The following is a 21,333-nucleotide window of genomic DNA, read 5'->3' on the forward strand; positions in this document are numbered from 1 at the left end:
TGTTCACTGCTCATGGGGTATCAGTACTCTTAGGCTCTCTCAGTGTTCACAAATAGAACAAAAAAATTTTAAAGAGAAGACCATACTGATCCAACAATTCCATTCCAACACTCCAAGTTTCTCTCTGTTATTCATCCTTTCCATATTTGTGTCTCCCTTCACCCACAGCAAGAACCCTGGTTTCCAACAATATACTTTATATTTATTCATTTGCTCAATCTTATAATACACACAAAATAGTTTCAAAATCACTACTTCCAATACTACAAACAACAAACTATAAGTCACATTTAAGCTTTCTTTATATTCTTATAACATTTCCCAGGGATAGACAGTGTGCACAGAGCACTGAATTCAAAGTTTACTTGGCTTAATGTTTTGTGGCGACTTTACACACAGCTGAGTTCATTTTTTCTCTTTATATTCAATTTGAGATGATTTTCCCATTGTAGTTCAATATTTTTATTACCTAAAGCACCTTCATAAATATTAATGGTGGGATATAATGCTTCAGTTATTGGTCTTTTACTTCTAAAGTATTTGTGATTGCCTTCAGACTTTATAAGGATTTCTTCATGGATCCCAGCGTTTTCACTAATATTACTAGTAATTTGCTCTTCCCTAGTATCCTTGCACACTGGAGATTGTGATGTACCATCTCCTGCCCACCTACCTGCCATGAATTATCTAGGTGTGACTACCCCCACCACACACACCAAATATGAGCTACAAGCTGGGATCCAGGGGTTTTAAATCTGCATTTCTATTCCCCTTAGCCCTGGCCATGGTATTTGGGGTGCTCCTGTGATTCACATCAGCTCCAGGCAGAAATGACTCAGCTAATTCCATTTTGGAAAGGAACCAGGGGTCCTGATCCTGGTGCATATGCAATCTATCTCCTAGGAGCTCTTCAAATGCTGATATTTATTTCCCCTTTATAGACTAAGGAGATCAAAATTCTAGGTGTGGGCCAACATAAAATTTTGTGAGATATATATATACATACATATACATACACATACACACACATACACATACACACATACACACACACACACATACACATACACATACATACATATATATGTATGTATGGCTTTAGGAGAAGCTTACTTATCAGGTTTGCAAATCCTGGGCACAAGATTCTCAGCTTGCCTCCCAATTCAAATGGCTATTGATATAAATCTATAGAAGAACCTTTATTTTCTCCCAGAAATGTATCAAGAATTTGTTATGCATTCATGAGCCATTAGAAATCATTTAAAATCTTATATAACTTAAAGGTACTCACAGAGAACAAAATAGAAATTATATCTGGTGGTGCAAATAGAATTGGTGAATCTTTGGCCCTTTGTAGTTAAGGTCTTTTTCTTCTTTCTCTGCCCCCATTCCATGGTATTTCTGTGTTTCCAGTATCTTTCTTACTCCTACACAGCTCTGTGGACATCACATCTTTGATTTCAGGCCCTTCTCCAAGCACACAGATTATTCTCAGTGTCCACAGACACAGAATCTATGTATCATCATGTTTCCTCAGAGATACTTCCCTGCTGCTCATTGCAGAGGGTGTCTCCAGCTTTGCCCATGACCTCTCTCCCAGCCGCCCTCCAGCCCTACTTTCCACCATTCTGTTCCAAGTACAAGCTCTCCATAGCATTCTGTGCTGGTGGCCACATTCTGCCCAGTGTGACAGAAGGAATTATTTCCTGATTGATGTCTGTGTTAAACATAAATCCTCTATGGAGCAGAAACATAGATAAACATAAAGAATTGAAGTGTCTTTCTGTAAACTTCTTTCTGCCCAGCTGCTGCAGGATTCATATCATCACTTCTCACCTGCTGGTAGGGGTCATTACCAGCTTTCCTCCAACCCACTGGCTTCCACTTCTGCCTCTCCCTGGGTCAGTGGCAGGCCTTGATTTATCTCCATGTCACACGGATGGCTGGTCAGCTCTGCCTGACTGACTCAGGATCATCTTTATTATTTCTCTCTGTGTGATGCAGAGTTCCCTCTGACTGTCTTTTCTGGCAGCTCATTTATATGAGATATTAATGCTCATCTCTAAGCATCTCAGCGACCCTTTGTGGGACTCTGGGGGCTGCTGAGCAGAGGACAATGAGGAGCCCAGTATGATCACTTTTGTGATCTATCACTAATACATTTTGAAAAGAAATATTAATTTATTCTTTCAATTGTGACTTTGCAGGCATCTATAGCATTTTCTAAAGTCATCTCCCCAAATAGATAAAGAAATATATTTTTATTCTAATAAATGGGAAAATGATAGGAAATTTCTTTTCCTGTGAATGAACTTCTTGCTCATCATGTGTGTACTGTGTAACATTCTGTAACAACTCCAGACCCACAGGAAACAGTGGTTTGTACCTTGGGCATTCCAAAGAACAGGATCAGCTGCCATGGGAAAAGGGCTGATGGATCCTTTGGAGGGAAGTTGAGCACACAAGTGAGTGTTATCTGTGAGCCACGCTCACACGAACCTGGGTCCTCTGTATTCCAGTTCTTAGTCCTCCATTCCTATTAAATCCCAGAGTTTTCCCAACAACACATGAGGATAAAGGCCAATGGGCTGCTACCCTTCCAGAACTAATGAAGGAGGGCCACTGTAGCATGAAGAGTTGGACACCCTCTGTGCTTCCAGCTGAGTCCACAGTGCTGGGTGGATTCTGATCTAATTATTTTCCTGTATTCATTCCTATCTCTGCACAGCAAAGGAAATAAGAATAAATGAAAGAGACAATTTGATTCATTGACAGTATTTATTGAGCTATGAGCAAAACTTCACCAATATAGAAAGTAAGACAAAAAAGGATATTAATATTTTGCCTTTGGGTGGCTTACTATTTCTTAAGGACAAGGACACCTGACCATACATTAAAAATTTAATATATTTGGAAGAACTCTTGAGAAACTGCTGACAGCTGTGCTTCCTGGAAGAGCTAGGTAACTAGACCACCAGAGCAGGAGCTGCAGTTCTCATTAAGTACCCTTTGAACTTTCTGAACTGTGTGACATGTGCATGTATTACTTACACAAAAAATAAATTATTTACAGATATTACTGATGCACACAGCTAGTAAAGAGTGCTGTTATAATGCGGGAGGGATCAGATGATAAATTCTGCCTCTCTGAAGCAGACCAGATCTGTTCTCATGTAACAAGCATCTAGGAATAGTTACCTAGGGGTCATGGACCAACACACACACACACACACACACACACACACACACACACACTCACACACACAGTTCTGGAAAAGGACACAAATGCAAAGACATGAGATGTGTGTTTGATTTTGGTAGTCCCAACCAAATTCAGGTTGATAGTGAGCATGAGAGCTTCATAAATGAGGTAATGTCACTGACATATTGAAAGAAGGGAAGGTTGAGTCAGTCTGTTGAATGGACAACCTCAGGTTTTTCTGTATAGGTCATAATCAAAGTAATGTTTCCTTAGATGGTGGCTTCTTGAAGGTGGAAATAGTCCAGAGAAGACTCCGGAATTGCAGTCACTACAGTTATCTGGATATAATGAAATAAAGGCTCAGCCCAGGGGGTGGCTGTTGCAAGAGGAGAATTAGATCCTAGAAATAATTGGCAGGATTTGAATATGATTTGGTATTAGATGAAGAATGTGAGAAATTAAGACTTAAAACCGAACTTGCAGATATGCTAATTATTGACACCACTAATAAAATGAGGAATCTGGTCAGTAAGATTAATTAAGGAATCACAGAAAGCTCTAACTTCAGAGGGTTTTTAAAGTCCCAAATTACTCCAAGAGGAAAATCCCATGAATAGGTCTTGACTACTCTTAAAAACTATGAATCATGTCCCCAAACAACCACAAAAGATTGCTCAATCATGGCACCTAAGAAAGATCAATAGAAAAGAAACCCTGAAACATACACAGAGCATCCTAACTGCCTCATTTATCAAGAAGCAGCAATAAACTTGGTGCTTCCTTTTCTTTCTGGGAGTGACTGTGCTCTGAGTCTTTTTTGTGTGGCCAATGGGTGACATTGGTTTCTGGAACATTCCACAAACCTGAACTCAAAATCTCAAATCACTTAAAATTGTGACCCTCTTTCTCTCTCCCTAGGACTGGCTGCCCAATCTATTCTAAAGTGTGAGGATGACATGTTGATAACTGGGGACACTACCCACTAAGGGGAAATATAAGGTCACTGGATGGGACACATTTGCAAATTCAGCAATCCACTTACTTGCAGCTTCAGAAACATGCAGTCCTGTGAATGTAACTGATGGATCTTTTTACCAGGTCTTGGTGCCATGCAGTGTGACAGCTGAGTCACTGTGCATAAAAGAGGAATACTAATATAGGGACTGGGAGAAAGGCCAAAAGCAAGACGAGAGTGTGAGCAGAAGCTGGCAGCTACAGGTCTCTTCATTTCTGGGGACCTCTGGAATACCAATATGTTAGGATTTGTGGTGAACTTGTCCAAGCTTAGTTCATCATGTGCATTCATTGATCTAATTATAGACATGATTCCATATCTTTGAAGGATAGTATTCTAGCAGCTTCAATCTCATGAAATATAGCCTGTTATCTAGAAGGGAACAAAAAATACTGCTAAGAAATAAGCAGTAAAATAAACATCACAAGGCTCCAACTCTAAGCCCTAGGGATTTCAGCCCATAAGAGAGGACCTTTGGTTCTCACAGTCTTATCAACTCTAACTTGAAGCTTGGGTCATTTCTCACTCTGCTGTGGATTAGAAGCAAACCCCTGCTCAGATATCACCCTCTTCAGCTAAGCCCCAAGTCCTTACAGATTCAATTCCATCCACACCACAAACTGTAGCACATTTCCCATGTGCCACTGCATCTGGCTCATTCCTGCCTGGGTACCTGACACAGACCTCTAGCCTTAGACATCTCATTCTGAATCAAATGACCAGGGATAAGCCTATCTCCATATTAGACTACTGTCTTCTTCTATGGAAAGAAGGTTTCGGTCTTTGCATTTCCATTCTCCTAGTATCTAGTATATAAAAGATGCTCTAAAAATACATGTCAAAATTAAGCAGGTGACAGCTGACACTTTTAAAGGAATGGAGGTCAGGCGGGATGAGGGTCAAGTAAGCTGCTTTCCTTGGAGGGATAATTCTTTCAATAGATAAATACCCTGTGCAGGGTCCTTTAATAAGATCATCAGAGAGCATCAGTTATGTCAGCCAAAACAACGAAGGGATTTCCAACTGTCACTAAAAGTAATGGAAGAAATTTGTATGTTTAGTCTGAAGAAGAAAAGAGCTAAGGAGCAAGGGTGAGCCCCTCTCCAGAGAAGAAAGTACCCCAGGGAAAGAGGGCTGGACATGTGGGTGACTAAAAGAAAACACATCACTGGTCAACTTAGGACAGACTCCTCTCCCTTCCTGCCCACTCCCTGCAGCCTCTAAGCTGGGGTTCACTGGGTGTTGGGTTCTCCCTTCCACAGCTGCTGTAAACACACCAGAGCTCCACAACACTGACTGGGACTGCAGCCCCCTCTTCCACTTCCTGATGCCTGATTAGACAGCCCAGACAACCAGGATGCAACTCCTCCTCTGAAGACCTGTGGAAGGAGGGTGTAGAACCATTTTCTGTTATGATAGAAGAACAGCCAGAAAAGTGGACATAAGAGGAAGACAGAGCTCTATCCCCTATGAGAGCTGGCTAGTGCTGGACCAGCTATCTCCCTGATGCTCTTCCTGTTGGCCAACAGGAGGGATGTTATAGGCCACCTCTCAACTGTTTTACCATGACTCATAAAATACATGTTATGATGAAACCCAGTACACACACACACACACACACACACACACACACTTACAATTAATAAATGTAATACTTTCTGATACTTTCTATCTTTCTCTCTTCTTCTCCTCTCCTCTATTCCCCTATTTCTTCCACTCTCCTTCTCTTTCATTTATTCTTTTAAATATGCCAGTTCCAACTGAATCAATTGATTTCATTACTTATTAATGAAATAGTTTGAAAGGCACTGAACAAGGTGGATTTCTGTCAGGGTGGCCAAATAGCACATATGTTAAAGCCTTGGAGATGTTTGTAAAAATGCAGATCCCTGTGCCTCAACCAGAAACCCTGCATCTGAACTTCTAGGAACTGCTTGGGACACAGGTATAACTCCTGCAGAAAGCCCTGCCATGGAAGAGTTTGAAACAGATGACCTCTTAACTTCTTTCCAACTCCAATCAGTGTATGCAAGGCATTATGTTAGGAGTTTTGGAAGAAATATAAAACACTGGCACCCATCCAGCTGGAGATTCAGCATGTGCACATGAGGAAGTCAAATGGCAGTTCATAACTAACTGGTGGCACTTGATTACCAGCCAAGCATACTATCCATGAGTTCAGAAGATATGGACCCCTGTGCTGTTGTAGTCAGGGAAGACTCAGCAGCCAGAAAATCACTATCATTGTTATAGTTACTAGGGGAAAAAAAGCATAGTAGCACATTAGAACAGTACCCCTCCTAACCAAGAGTGACAATAATTTTCTGGCTGCAGAGTCTTTCCTGACAACAAAGAAAATAAATAGCTAACATTAATTTATTTAATTGCTTTCAACACTTGCCTTCATGGGAATTCTCATTTGATGCTGGCAGCAATCCCATGAGTGAGGTTAGTGGTAATCAAAGTGTGGTTTGTGGACTAGCAGCATCAGCAGCATCTGGGAGTTTTTTGGAAAAGCAGACTCTCAGGCCCAGAAGTACTGAATCAGAAACTCCAAGGTGGGCCCAGTAATTTTTGTTTTACCAACTTGTCCAAGAGATTGATGCACATGTAGTTTTGAGAACCCAAGGGTCAATTAATAGTTTTGTCCCTGCTGTTTCACATGAGGATGCTGAAGTACAGAAAGGTGTGTTGGTGGCCCAGCCTCACTCAGGTAGTCAGCGGTAGAACCAGAGTTTGATCGTGGGTAGGTTCACTTCCCAGTCCACACTCAGGCAGGATTAGAGGAAACTCCCTTTGCATTGTTGAAATGATCAGGATGCAGTACTTGCATGTCACATACTCAGAAGCACACACTGTTCATCTCTCACAGCTTGGCTTTATGAATAATGGGAAATCGAGGCAGCAGACATTGAACATCACATCAACGGAGGCTGCACTCAGAAGATTCTGAACTGGTATGTGATGTGCAAACACATCTGGGAATCCTGTTTTATTGTGTTGATAGGTTTAATTTAGGCTTGGTTTCTTAGAGTATAGACTTAGAAGGTCTGCTGTGTCACTTCACCCATGCCTACTAGGCATGGAATGTAAATTAGAGCAAGAATGACTCAGAAAGTTCTAGGTCTGTGCCGCCCTCCGAGGCAGCTGGGAAGCTACCCCGCCAAGAATGCCCAGAAAGTATATTCACTTTCCCTTTGCTGTGCTCTAGTTGGGGTGTGACCCTTTGATGAAGGCCAAGGTTGCCCCCCAGAAAACTTCCACAATGCAGAGCCCAGTCCTCCCTCCCTTTCTTCCTTCCTACCACCTTGACCCTACACAAGACCAGAAGGGATCAAGGAAGGACATCTTTGACTTCTGGAAGGAGGGAGCATTAGGCCTGTCTTGAGCAAGTCTCTCCTCTGCTATGCCAAGAGATACCTCTTATCTACACTCTTCCCCGTGTCTCCTCTACCCATCTGGCAGAGCTGTTCTCTCTATTATTTTTTTCCACCTGGAGTCATAACCAGTGATTCAGGAAAGTCATTCTGTGCCATAAATATCAAAACACAATTGTCCCTCAGTGTCTGTGGGAGATTGGTTCCGCTGAGGATTCCAAAATCTGCAGATGCAGATATAAAATGGCATAGCAATAGCTTATAACCTACACATATCCTCCTGTCTATTTTTAATCATCTCTACGTTACTCATAACACCAAGTACATTATAAATGCTGTATACTATATTGTTTAGGGAATGATGGCAAGAAAAAAATGCCTATGCACGTTCAGTACAATTTTTCTTTTTTCTACATATTTTTGATCTGAGGTTGGTTAAACCCCTCAGATGCAGAACCCACAGATGTGAAGGACTGACTATAATTTGTTGGGTCATTATCAGAAACCTTAGGATTTGCTAAGATTTCATATTTTAAGTATTCAAAAAAAATGGAAATTATCCCAGGAAATATTAAAGAAGTTGAAGTCTCCAGTCTAAAGAAAAAATAAAAGGCTGATGGTTCACAAACTCATAACATTTGGGGGGCATCAGAGAATTTTTTTTAAAGCTAGCATTAAGTTGTTTCCATTCCTACCAAATTCAGAACATAAATTAAAAATACCTTTTTCTTTTCTTTTTTTTTCCCCCTCCTGGTGCTGGGGATTAAATGCAGGACCTTATGCATACTGAGCCCACACTGCCACTGAGCTACATCCTCAGCCCCAGAAATATCTTTTATCCATTCATATAAACATGGGCATACATACATGTGAGTGAGTGTATGTGTGTGTATATGTGTATGTATGTATGTATGTATGTGTGTGTGTATGAAGTGCATGTAATTTAAAATTAAGTAGATGGTCACTCACGTAGATATAGGTGACTAGGGAACTTATGAGATTCCTCTCTACAGTGATGCAGAGAATCAAAGAAATATATCTCAGAAATTACTTCTCCTTCCTTGACAAGAAATTTGATTACTGCCTACTTAGGATGACATCAATCCATATTTCATTATTTCAATGAACTTTTTACAGTGTACTCAAACACTGAGCATGCTTTGCTCAGACTTGAAAATGCCTATAAGATCCCCAAACTGTATGTCCAAGACTGAGCCTGCAACACCAATTCTCCATCCAATACATCCTTCTGGGGGTTTGGTTTTCCCAAGGAGGATATATAACAGAGACCTGGATGACAACTGTGGCAGCCAATGTACCACCAGAGAAGGTAACAAACTGATCATCAAAAAAGGTCTTTAGATAGAAGCAGTCTTTCAGTTCTCAAAATCACATTTTCTGAAATGCTTAATTTATCTTCCATGTGTTCTTTCATGCTGGTTCCTTTATATTCCACAGCAAACCTCTGTTAGGGACTCACTCTCTGTGGATCTTGTTGTGAAGTCTGGCATTTTTAGTCACCAGGTTAGAATTAAACATGTACAAAACAGTTGATAGGACAACCCACACACAGGAATTTGATCCAAAGAGTCTGATAAAATGCTGGGAGAAATGCATGGAAAATTCTTTACACTACAGCAAGAAAAAAAAAAGTTGCAGAGGAATTTAACCAACAGAGTTATTGGAGAAAGAGGGGAAATGCCATTATCCCCATGAAATTCACAGTTGGATATCCAAAGACATTTTACCATCAGGTAATTTTCAGGAATTCTGAAAAAAAATTTCCAAGGGCTTAGAATAAAAGACCGATTGATACCAATTTTTAGAAAATAACAGCAGCTCCAGAGGGTTTGGTACTAGTTTTGGTACTAGTTCCCTTTGCTAGAGCTATGGGGCTGTTGGTTGATGAATAATTGTTGATAACAAAGAAGGTCTTAAGGAGAAAATCAAGTTTTAATTTACAGATAATTTAGGGAGTGTCTTAAATCACAATCTCATTTAACATTTGTTGACCTGCTTTTGTGTATCCCTTAAACATTACTTCTGGAAAGCATCTCTGACCTGCAACACCTGCCCTGCACCACCCATCCTCGATTCTTAACTCTAACACAGTCACACTATTTTAAGATTATTGATTTACCTTATGGCTCATCATTCCTGGCACACAGAAGCACACACTTATCTTGGTCACTGTTTATTTCTTTGCCTAGCACAAGGTATACAGGTCTGCATGGAAGGATGGATGAATGGGTGGGTAATGGATCAGATGGATAATAGATGTAGATGAATGAATGCAGTTTTACATGAATGAGAAAGAATTTTTGTGAGTATTGAGTATTCCTTTATAATTTCCTTAAATTTGCTCTACAAGTTCTAGGAAAATAAACTGGGGTTATGTGGTCCTTTCTATAAAGCCACAGTGGAATTGGATAGTACAGAGAAAACGTTTTTGTCAGTGATTCGTTGTTACTTTCTGTAGATTTCCCAAAGAATACATTTTTCCCTTGGGAGTGTTGCAATAGCCAGAGATAACCATGAGTCTTTTTCAATCAGGGCCATCAAAATCAGGCAGAGAGATCCCTGAAAATCATCTTTATTGGGATTTTCGAACATTTTTTTACAAGAGTGGAGTTATAAAACTATAAAGTGTTGCATTAGAAGAAAAAATGGATGAAAATATCTAAACATTCCTACACTGAATATTTATGGGCTCCTTGTCTAAGAGAGATGAGACTCTTCAAGCTACTTCTTAAGATTCTAGTAAACACCTTCCCATGGATGGTTGTGGGAGAGGGAGCCACTCCAAAGAACTAGGTTGGCTGGAGCTGCGGTTTGTCTACTTTAGCACCTCCATCAATAGCGCTGTTCATATGTTGCCAATGGATGGTTTGGAAACATCCTTCCTTTTAAACAGGTTTCTTTCAGATGTTTAATTAGCCACACCCTAAATTTCGATTTAAAGCAATCACGAACCTCAGGGAAGACAATGACTAGTTTAGCTTTTTAAAATTCAAATTAATACATAGATATATATTTTTTAACATGTCAAGAGTTGCTTACCTCTAATATACCCTGACTTCCAGAATATTCCTATAAAATCTCTCAAAATTTACCTGACCAATATTCTGTGTTCAAACATTCTCTGCTCTGCTCTTGAAAGAAGGTAACCTGTGATCACAAATTGTTTCCACTTGGCAAAATCGATCTCTTAATAAGGGATTCCTAGAGGTGGTGTCTACATCTCCTTGTTTTCTTGGTGTAGGAACCTGGGATGTCACCAAGAGCACTGCCCCATTGGACAAGGAACTCCAAGCACCATTTACACCCAACCACCAGGTGCTACTAACACATCTCCTTTCAAAGAAAATTGTTTAAATATGTTTTTAGAGATAAATATTTTATCTCAATGAAAATAATTTTATTCCATTGTACTTATATAAATAATATATGTTAACTACTTCAAAAAATTAAACAATACAAAAAGATTCCAGAAAAAAATTAAAATCCACTGGAAGTCTACCAAGTCAAGAAAACTGCTATGAATGTTTTATTAATATTCTTTTCTATACCTCTCTATGCATTCCTACACATATCCATATAATTTTACACTATTGAGGTCATTTTATATATGTTTAGTTGTAGACACATTTGAACATTTTTCTGTTTTGTTTTAGTTTAGCAGGAATGTTGCTTCCTCCCCTCCCCCAGCCTTCTCCCTCCACCCCAGTCATCAGGTCACCATCTTTAGCAGTATAGGGTATGTCCTCCCATTTCTTTCTCCCTATGCCTATAATCGTGAGTAAACATTCATACACATAAACAAAAGTTTGATAGCATCATAACATCACTGTGTGAGAATATTCCTGCCATCTACCCCTTACCACCTTTCTGATGAATAAACACCTGGAAACCAACTTACATCAAGTGAAAAAGCAGTAGCTTCAAGAAAACTAATGAGGCAGAGGTGGGATTGGTGTGTAAAACCTCTTGCTTCCTTTAAAATTCCACTTGACACATCCCCTGTCAAGCCACCTCAGTCATCTTGAGTTCAGAAAGAAGACCCAGAGCCTGGTCATCTCGGTACACCATTGCTGATACCTCCTGGGTAACCGACACCATCACCCAGGCGATGGGCTGCAGTCAGGGGATTTGCTGAGGGGAAGTCTGACTTTGTACCTGACTGTTTAATAACTGACCCTGACAGGTCTCTAATTCCCATGTTGGTTTCCTCATCTGTAAAATGGGACTGATGTCGTAGGATTGATATGAGGACTAAATGAGATAATATATTTTTAAGTTACAAAGCATGTTAGTGTGAGAGATAAAGGAAGCATGAGGCAGCCCTTAATGAAAGTATGAAATGTTATTCAAAGATGTGAAAGGGACACAGATAGAATCATTTCAGTTCCGGAGCAGAGGGTAAATGACAAGGTTTCCAAGGACACACAGATGGCATCAGCTTCGTTTTCAAAAAAATTGTTTTCCAACATATATATGCAAAGATGTTCATTGTTGGAAGATATTCCTACAAGAGTGCAACCAGAAAACAGAAACCCGCACAAAGCATTCCTTACTTAGAAACCTCCTAAATAAGTTATAATGGAATATTGTACAGATATTAAAGCAAATGAAATGGATCTTATATACGCTGATAGAGAAAAATACTCAAGATAGATTATTAGTAAACAAAATCAAGAGCCGAATGGTGTTTATGCTATTAAACCTTTTGTAAAAGCTCATCACCAAATGATGGTATAGTCACACACACACACAAAAAAAAAAAAAAATTCTGAAGAAGAATTGTAAGGAACTGATAATTGGTTTCCTTTAAGAACAGGGACAGGGCTAACAAGTGGGCAGGGAGGTGTTCATTCTTTATTTTGTACCTTTTGCATTTTTAACTAGGTACATGTACATGTTTGTCACCCCTCCTATGAAACCCTTGAGGCCAGATGTAAGATCATTATCTGAATTCCATGTATTATGTGAAATCCTTCGTGGAGTCTGGGCAACACATCCCATTTAGGCGTGATGATATATATCTCTGCAGCAAAGTTTCTGATTATTCACGCTAAGTGATATTTTAAAAAAGACTCTGAATCTCACCCCACTGGATGAGATTGGTGAAATTTCTCCACCAGGGGTTTTGGAATTTAGCATTGCAGGTAAAGGATTGTGAACTTAAATTAGCACTTATCAGTTTTTCTTATAACAACACAGTATGTGAGAGTGAGACTGTAGACACATTTTATACTTTGCTGTATCTTATTCTATAATTCTCTATGTACTTTTGACTCCCTAAGAGCAATTGAGAATAATATGCCAGGAGGAACAAAGAGAAAGTATCCACTAGAATAGAATGTCAATCCCCAAGTGACAACTAAGGGTTGAGAAAGTCTGTAACCCAACAAAGAACAATGAACTCTAGATTCTTCTGATTGGTAACAACTTGAGTCAGTTCGTTATTACTTTGCAGAGTGAGCAGCTTCTTGTTGAATTCAACTCCACACTAGAACAGACGCAAAAGGGAGGACAATGCCCATCAGGCATGCAAAGTGTAACTTAGTCAATGCTGCAGGAAATGGTGAGAGGATCCAGTGACAGCGCCTGACGTGTTCTAACAACAAGATACGCTTTTAGGTTTCACCTTACTTCACAGTTTTCATGGACCTCATACATGCTAAGCAAGCACTCTGCTACTGAGCTACAGCCCCCACCCCAGGTGGAACATTTTTAAGGAAGTCATTGGTCAGGTAGCAATGAAACCGTGGCTTTATTTCAATTGGCTTTGGGTACTTGATTTGTGACTGTCTCACTGTCCAAGATTCAAGGAGAGATGGCAGGAAGAGCAAATTTCTCCCTTTATTGTCAGGCTGCTGCTCTGGTTCACATCTACACAGATAGATCTGTTTGGTTTGCTCATGGTGAAGTTGAACCAGGACAAACTATTAACACCAAAATGATACAGGTGAGAGAGATTGTTTCAATTTTGCCATCATTCAAAAGTAGACCTTATAAAATTTTCCCATACTCTGTATTATATGAACTTTGGACTTCATGATGCAGCGACCACCTGTACACAGTACCCTTAGGAGCTCATTTTGGACTTCCTGGAAAGGAATCCACTGGAATTTTGAAAGAGGGCTTCACCTTCCTTCTCTGGTTGGAGGGACTTCATCAGAACTCAGTGTCCCAAGGGATCAGTGGCTTTTGACCCTTGGCTGCAGCAGCTAGAATTTCTCATGGGCCCCCAAACTCAGCTGCTAGGGAACCAGGCTTCCCAGACAACAACTGAATGTAATTAGCACAATAAATTCAAACCTCCTGATGCCAGAGAACCTGTTCATTTTCCTACCAACAAGTCTACTTTCTCACTCTACAGATAGGGAGTTGAGGTTAAGTCTAGGGATCTCTTTTCTAGAATGTAGCCTCCTTGCCACATGTCCAGCAGGCCTCTCTGTGGGTGATGAAAAGGTGGAGGATCTGTGCTATGTCTTGCAAAGTCCCCCTTCCCCAATAAAACCTGCTTTAAATCCTGCCATATGACATCAGGGGATCTTTCCTGTCTGCAGTCACTTGATGGGTTTAGGGTAGAAAGAAGCACTTACCATTTTAAAAATTCTTTGGAAGTTTTGATTTGTATGTTTACCCAAATTGTAGGTTTTGAAATCTCCTTATTAACTTTTTAAAACGAAAAAAAAAAAATAACTTACTAGTTGTAGTTTCACCATGGACTGGTACATTCTGTTTGCTTTTCTGGGCAGGTGGCCAGCCATGAGTTAGAGATACCGAACCCTAGCAAGAAGAACAAAATGATGGTGTCCAACACAATCAGCACTGTGGCTTCCCTGGTGCAACGTCAATGGAAAAACTGTGCCAGTGACAATTTCACTGACTCCCATCCTTCTCCATCTCAAAGCCAGAGGAGCCTTCTCTAGCCTGGCAAATTTCTCCTGGTGCTTTTCCACATGAGCCCTGGAGATAAGAGAGTAAAACGCCATCTCCTAATGTGCCTTAGTACCACCCAAAGTAGTAGGCACCAGAATACTGCTTAGCAACATAAATTCTAATTTTCCTTAATATATTTTAAGAACACCCTAAGACCCTACCTTCACAAAGGCAGGCAACATCACCTCTTTTCCTGAAGCATTACCTGAAATACAGAATATAATAAGACCCACAGAAGGCAGAGCCTCAGGGAGAATCCTTAGGTGAGATCACTGTATATTCAGTTCTGTATTAAAGTGCAAGGAGGTTACCCCTTTGAAGGCTTTGAATGTAGTTGTTACCACTCCTATGCCCTTGCCATTCCACTCTCTATGCCCAAGCAGGACAAAGTTATAACAAGCCCCTACATTGAAGACCTCCTTATATGAGAACAAAGATAGTTTCAGATGCCTTCTCAGCAGATAGAGAGCAGTTTTGCTGAGCTAAGGGTTCTGGTGTCTGGAAAAAGGCAAGTATGCTACTTTGAAAGGAGACACTTTAATCCCAGCTACTCGGGAGTCTGAGGCAGGAGGATTGCAAGTTCAAGGCCAGCCTGTGCAACTTAGAGAGAACCTGTCTCAAAATAAAAAATAAAAAGGGCTGGAGATATAGCTCAGTGGAAGAGCATCCCTGGGTTTAATCCCTAGTATTAGAAAAAAGAAGGAAGGAAGGGAGGGAGGGAGAGAGAGAGGGAGGGAGGAAGGAAGAAAGGAGGTAAGTGAGTGAGGGGGGGAAGGGGGGGAGGGAGGGGTCAGACTTTCCTGGTTTGGTCAGTTGAACTTGATACCAATGCCAAGAGTAACTTACTCAATCCCAACAACTGTGTAGCCACTCAGGCTCCAGGCTCTTCTTCCACACAGCTTTAATGAGTGATTCTAGAGTAAATTAACTGAGATAATAGTGAGTTTTGTGGTTACCTGGTCTTGTTAATATTTTCAAAAACCCTTCAAGGTAGGTACTAGATAGGGTGATATCATCCAAACCACAGTGCCACAGTCTTGGCTTGGCACAGAATCACGAGCCACCACACAGCTTTGTAGATTCAAACAGCAATTCTTTATTCCCGAATTCACACCGGCCTCCACACACGCTCTGGGGCAATCCCAGTTCTCTGCCACCCAAATCACCTACTCCACGAGGCTTTTTTTCAAATCCCATTTGAATCTCAAGGGGAACAAGCAGCAGGAACACCCTAATCCCGGCAGCAATAATCTTCAACCTCCAACTTCCCTAAAACCCCTATTGTCTTCCACTGGGAACGCCTTAAACTTGTCTTAAACCGGGAACGCCCTAAACCCAAGGAGCCGGATACTTCCTCAAACTGCAGGATACACCCTAATCCTGGATCCACCCACGTCCTTGGGCAGGGTCACCTTTCTCAAACACACATGCAATGTCAACAGCGAAATTCCAAGGCAAGTCCATTTAACATGGGGTACGCTGGCAAGGAAATATCAATGCGTCATTCCTACTTGGCCATGGCCCTCAGCACCACAGCACTTTGGAGAACATGACATAAATGCAAAGACAATGAGTATAAATGGAGATTGATCCGGGCAAAGCAGACTGTGTGGCCACCTAGTGCTAGGGTCTTCATGTCACAGATGAGGTCAACAATGCCTGAAGAATAAAAGTCACTTCAATGCTGAGAAGAAGCGGAGCTATTCAATCCCAGGGACATACAGCATCAACGTGCACATTTCTTTACACACTGCATTGAATTCTTGGGTTCACTTTCTTGGACAGTGGTTTCAATAGATTTACTAAATATTTGGGAAATTGTAAATAAAATGTTGACACATGGAACAAAGGAAGTACTTTTTAGGCTGAACTAGGTGGGTGGGATTTGCATTTTGTCTGGCCACCCTCTGACCTACTCTTTCACCTCATGAAAGGTGGCCCCAAGGTTCTATCTTAGCAGCATTTCCATAAGGTAAAACAGGCCCTGACCCTTTTCCAGATTGGAGACATACCACAAGGGAGATACCTGAGGGAGGCAGAGATTACGGAGACCCGTGTAGGAAGTACTGCGTTTGGAAGTCCTCACATTCCAATCCTCTGTTGCTCTTCTTTTGCAACCTGTAGAATGCCTGACAGACCTTCATGGGATGCCTGGAACCCATCATCAGCCAGAGTTATAATGGCACCTGGAAAGGGTGGGTGAATACCAGATGTGGCCAAAGCCACACAGCTCCTGGGGGTCACTTGGCTAAAGCACCGTTCAGTACAGGGCAGGTCTTCCCAATTGTCAAGGAGCAGACAGATTACCTGGGCACCTTGTTAAAATGCAGATTCTGCTCAGTGGGTCTTGGATAGGCCTCAGAGTCTGCATTTCTATCAAGTTCCCATGTAACTCCTGTGCTGCTTGACCATGCTTTAAGCAGCAAGAGAGTAAAGGACAAATATAGATCAACAAGGTACCTTGCAACCAGATCCTATTGGACAGAAATATCTGGTTTACGGGAGAAGTAGATCAGAGGCACTAAATGTCATTCTTATTTGAATATAACTTCATATGTAGCTGGTTATTAACCAAGGAAAGTAGAGCCTATGCCATCCAGTTCACTTTTAGAAAGTTGCAGGAAAAGAAAATAGCAATCAGTTAATGGGGGCTCTTGCTGGAGAAGCTGTTATATTGGATCAAGTCTTGAAAAGCATCTTTGGTGAAGGCTACAGATACTTGCCACTTTCCACATAGTCAATTCAAGCACTCTTGGGGAAAACTGGCTAAGTATTATCTGGATGGTAGTTTTTGTTCTCTAAGAATGAAGGTTTTTATATGAGAACATGATCCAGAAAGTGAAGGAGCAGAGGTTCTGCAAAGCCTCTTATTAGCGCTGTTGAAAAGTGACTTTTTTGAAGTTCCATGAGAAAACCTTGTGATGCAGCAATGGATGGAACAGGCTTGAGTGACTGGATCACGTGATCTATCAAAGTTTTCACTTGGGTTCTCTGAAACTTAAATATATATGTGCATATATATGCCATGGCCATAGCTCCACCCTCAGCCCAATTCCCCAGGGATGGCAACAGGAAGACATGAGATCCTTTGACAGATTTTGCTTGGCAGTCCTGAATTTGAACTTCCACCACAGACATCTACCTTAATCATTTTTCCTTTTTTTTTTTTTCTTTAAAAGGATCCACCAAAGCAATGACTTGCCCTCCTCAGGGGAAGTCAGACAGGCAGTCATACTTCTTGAGCATATGTCAGAACCTGCTTGGGAAATATGCTTTTTGTTCATTCAGCAAAATAATATTCCAATAATAAGGAAGAGTATGACAGTCAAAAAATGGCTGTTTTCTCATGCTTTGCTTCTTTTATCCAGTTATTTATTTTTCCTTTAAAAATATTGCTCTTCTGCTGGTCAGTGAAGCTTTTTGTCAAAGCATTAGTCTCTCTGCCACTGGATATTTTACGTAAGAGATATCTAATGCTGCCCTAAAATTAGTTTCTTTTAGAACATAAAAGGATCTTTGGAAAGTGGTACTTGGTTGTTTACATTTTTTATTTTGTCTATTCTTGTTTATTTTACTTCATTTTCATTGAAAGGTTTTCACTAGGAAAAAAAATGTTTATCGTGACAGGAATGTAGGTAATATTGAGATGAGTCCCCAAATTTCCTACATACAATGCCTTATTATATATAAACCAGTCACAAGTTCCCACCTGCCATGTTAATAGTCCTGTGCATAGGGTGGACAGCTCAGGATAGAAGGATATTTGTAAAATTTGAAGTGCCAGCCAGCATGGATTTAGCATTTATGCTTTTCAGTCCTAGTATTTAATAAGACATATGTACCACATATGTACCACAATTCAAGCTGATCGCATGGAGCAAATAAGGAACATGTTGAGTAGGGCTGCTAGTGTTTCCCCTGCCAGGGAACAGGATGGTTCCAAAGCAGAAAGAAGGGAGTTGAAGGTGAAGGTTCCCACCTAGAGAAGATGGGAAAATTCAGGAGAGGGAGTTAGGACAGCTCACTCCTGTGCTGTTGGAATTCATTCTGCTTTCTCCTTTTCTTCATGTTGACTCTCTTCATTCTACTGCAGAAAATACCAAAGTCAATGGAACCAAGACTCCAATAGCAATTTCCCAAAATCTTGAATCCAAAAGTAAAATCATGAGAAAGCATTAAAATCCAGATTTTGACAACTCCTCTCACTAACTCAAAATGCTTATTTCCATGCTTTATTCTTTGAATGAATATTTATTGAGTGCTTGTTATGTGCTAGGCGTTGTTCTTGATGGAGAAACAGCAGTAAGCCAAGAACCCAGCCCACATGTTTTGCTTCCCTCCACTTGCAGTTATTTTGCATTGCCACCTCATTTCCCGTCCTTTCCTCCTCTTCCTTCCAAGACACACCTTTTAACTGTCTTTCAGTCCTGTCCTATCCTGTCTCCCCTGAAACCGCCCCATCAATCATCCCTTCCCTCTGCATCTTTCCCTTAATTCATTAACATCCTTTTATCAATATGCTCAATTTGCCCTAACCTATTTTACAAAATTAAAGAACAACAAAGAACAGAAGCCTGCTCTCACCCATGCTGTACCCACCCTTGCACTGAGTTATAGTTTCATTTTTGTCTTTCTGCTTCCTCTCCCGGCCTCACTTTGCAAGGTGAGTCTGACTTGGGCACTCAGCACCCTGATTTCTTAATCCATCCCAAATGGCTGCCTCTCCACAGTACTCTAACGCCTTGCTCTTGTTAAAGAAGTAAAATTATTTCTACTAAGCTGTTTCTTATTATGTAGGCAGTTAAACCTATTGTATATGTAGTATAGTTAATTCACAGGGCGCCAAATGGATTTCATTTCTGATTAGCTGGGATAAAGACTGCCTGCAGAACTCTTGCCAAGCATTTTGGAGCCAGATCTGAGCCATACAGAAAGAATCATGAGGTAGATTAGTGATGTTTGTGTTGGGTGAATGAGTGTCCAGGGAGAGAGGTGGGAGGCAGTTGGGGACAGGGTTTTACTTATATTATCTCATTTAATTTTCCTCAAACCCTGCAAGGGGAAGATTCTCGACCTTTTTCATAACTGAGGAAACTGAGACTCAAATAGGTTATGTGGTTCCCTGAAGTCATGCAGCTGGCAATAAGCAAAGCCTGGACCCATGTATCTGACCCAAATGTGCTTGCCTTTTTCATTCCACCACCCTTCTAACTACTTTCAAAATAGAGGTGGTGCACTCAAGAGAAGCAGCAGAACTTGACAATCAGGATTATTGCTCCTAGTTAACTTTTTTTTTCCCCATGTCCTCATTACACTGTTAACCCTTCTTTTTGTGGCCAATGGAAGTTAATGCTCTTTTAGCAAAATACAGAAATAATAATAACTAATAATAAAGTGATAATATTAAGAACTAACTGCAATAAATAGGACATTTATCAAGCTCTTTTAATATGCCAGACATCATCTAACTACCCCTAATTATGTCTCAAAATTCTACAAGGAGACATTGTGACTTTCCCATTTTATTTATTTGTTTTTTTTTGTTGTTGTTGTTTTCATTGATTCTTTTTAGTTTTATATATATGAACCATTAAGATACATTTTGACATCATCACAAAAGCATGGAATAAGAAGCAAGGAACCGAGCCTTAGTGCAGCCAAATACTTGCCTGAGGTCCACAGATAAAAAGAAGAAAGCCAGGATTCTGGGTGGGAGAGCCAAGCCCCTCTAAGGGACCCAACACCTCATCATTACACCGAGCTCCCTCTTTCCAGTGACTAAACAGTAGACAATATTTTAAACTAGCCTAAGCTCTTATACTTTGCATAATTTCAAACTAGTTTAATTCTCTAAGCCTTACATAGCTATCAAATCAAATAACCAAACTTTATGCCTGGATTATGTTACTGTCATTCTCATTAGAAATACATACACAGAACTATAATTCCATGCTCTTCTCTTAATTTTTACTGAGATATAAGAACTTGGTTTATCTAAAGAGTTCCAGAATTTTTTTTTATAAAGTGCATATTTCAACTTACTTATTTGACAATGTCCATTTAAATTTCTGCATTATAAATTACTTTTTAGAGAGCCAAGCATGAAAAATTTCTTTTCCTAGTGATCTGCTATTCTTTATATTTTGTTGTTTAATAAATATTAAGTACTTTCTTTTTATTTCTTTGCCTTGGCCACCAGGAAGCTTGAAGTTAATTTTATGCTTAATTTAGTTTTATTATGCGTAAATCCTTAGTCTTTTATGATTCACTCTATTTCATTTCTTGGTTCTCATCGGTTACTCTTATTTTAATGTCTTGATTATTGCATCTGTATCTGTTGGGAATCATTTTATAAACAGGCTCATTTGAGGCTCCTTATAAGTGAAACTAAATTAAATGTTTGTATTTAAATGAATCTCTCATGAGTTAAATTTCTCAGCAGATGAAAAAGATCCTTTCCACAGCAAGTGACCATGCATTTGAATACAATTACTTGGCCAGTTCATTTTCTTTTCTCAAGAATAATTTATCACCAAAATTTTAACTCCTTTTTAGATTTTGAAGCAACCACAAATTTATTTTTAAAAAGTTGGAAGCACAATACAGAGAATTTTATTTCTGCAGAATCATTTGAGAATGAATTGCCCTATTGCCCCTGAGCACATTAGTGCTTAGTATCACTCAATATACAATATAACCATAAAAATCCATGGTATGTTACGAATGTCTAACCATCAGACCCTATGTGTGACTTGCCAGTTGTCCCAGTCAAGTCTTATATAGCAAAAAGA

General features: G+C 40.1%; 1 pseudogene across 1 annotated transcript; it reads left to right on the top strand.

Moving 5' to 3' along the window:
* Positions 1 to 7,035: 7,035 nt before the first annotated feature.
* On the top strand, positions 7,036 to 14,532 carry LOC308630928 (aldehyde oxidase 3-like; annotated as a pseudogene). Its single transcript has 5 exons — positions 7,036 to 7,183; positions 8,749 to 8,924; positions 9,119 to 9,348; positions 13,467 to 13,562; positions 14,359 to 14,532. The product of its transcript is annotated as an aldehyde oxidase 3-like (transcript).
* Positions 14,533 to 21,333: the final 6,801 nt, after the last annotated feature.

Source organism: Spermophilus citellus (assembly GCF_964194105.1).
Source record: "Spermophilus citellus genome assembly, chromosome: 11".
In the NCBI taxonomy this organism is placed as follows: Eukaryota; Metazoa; Chordata; class Mammalia; order Rodentia; family Sciuridae; genus Spermophilus; species Spermophilus citellus.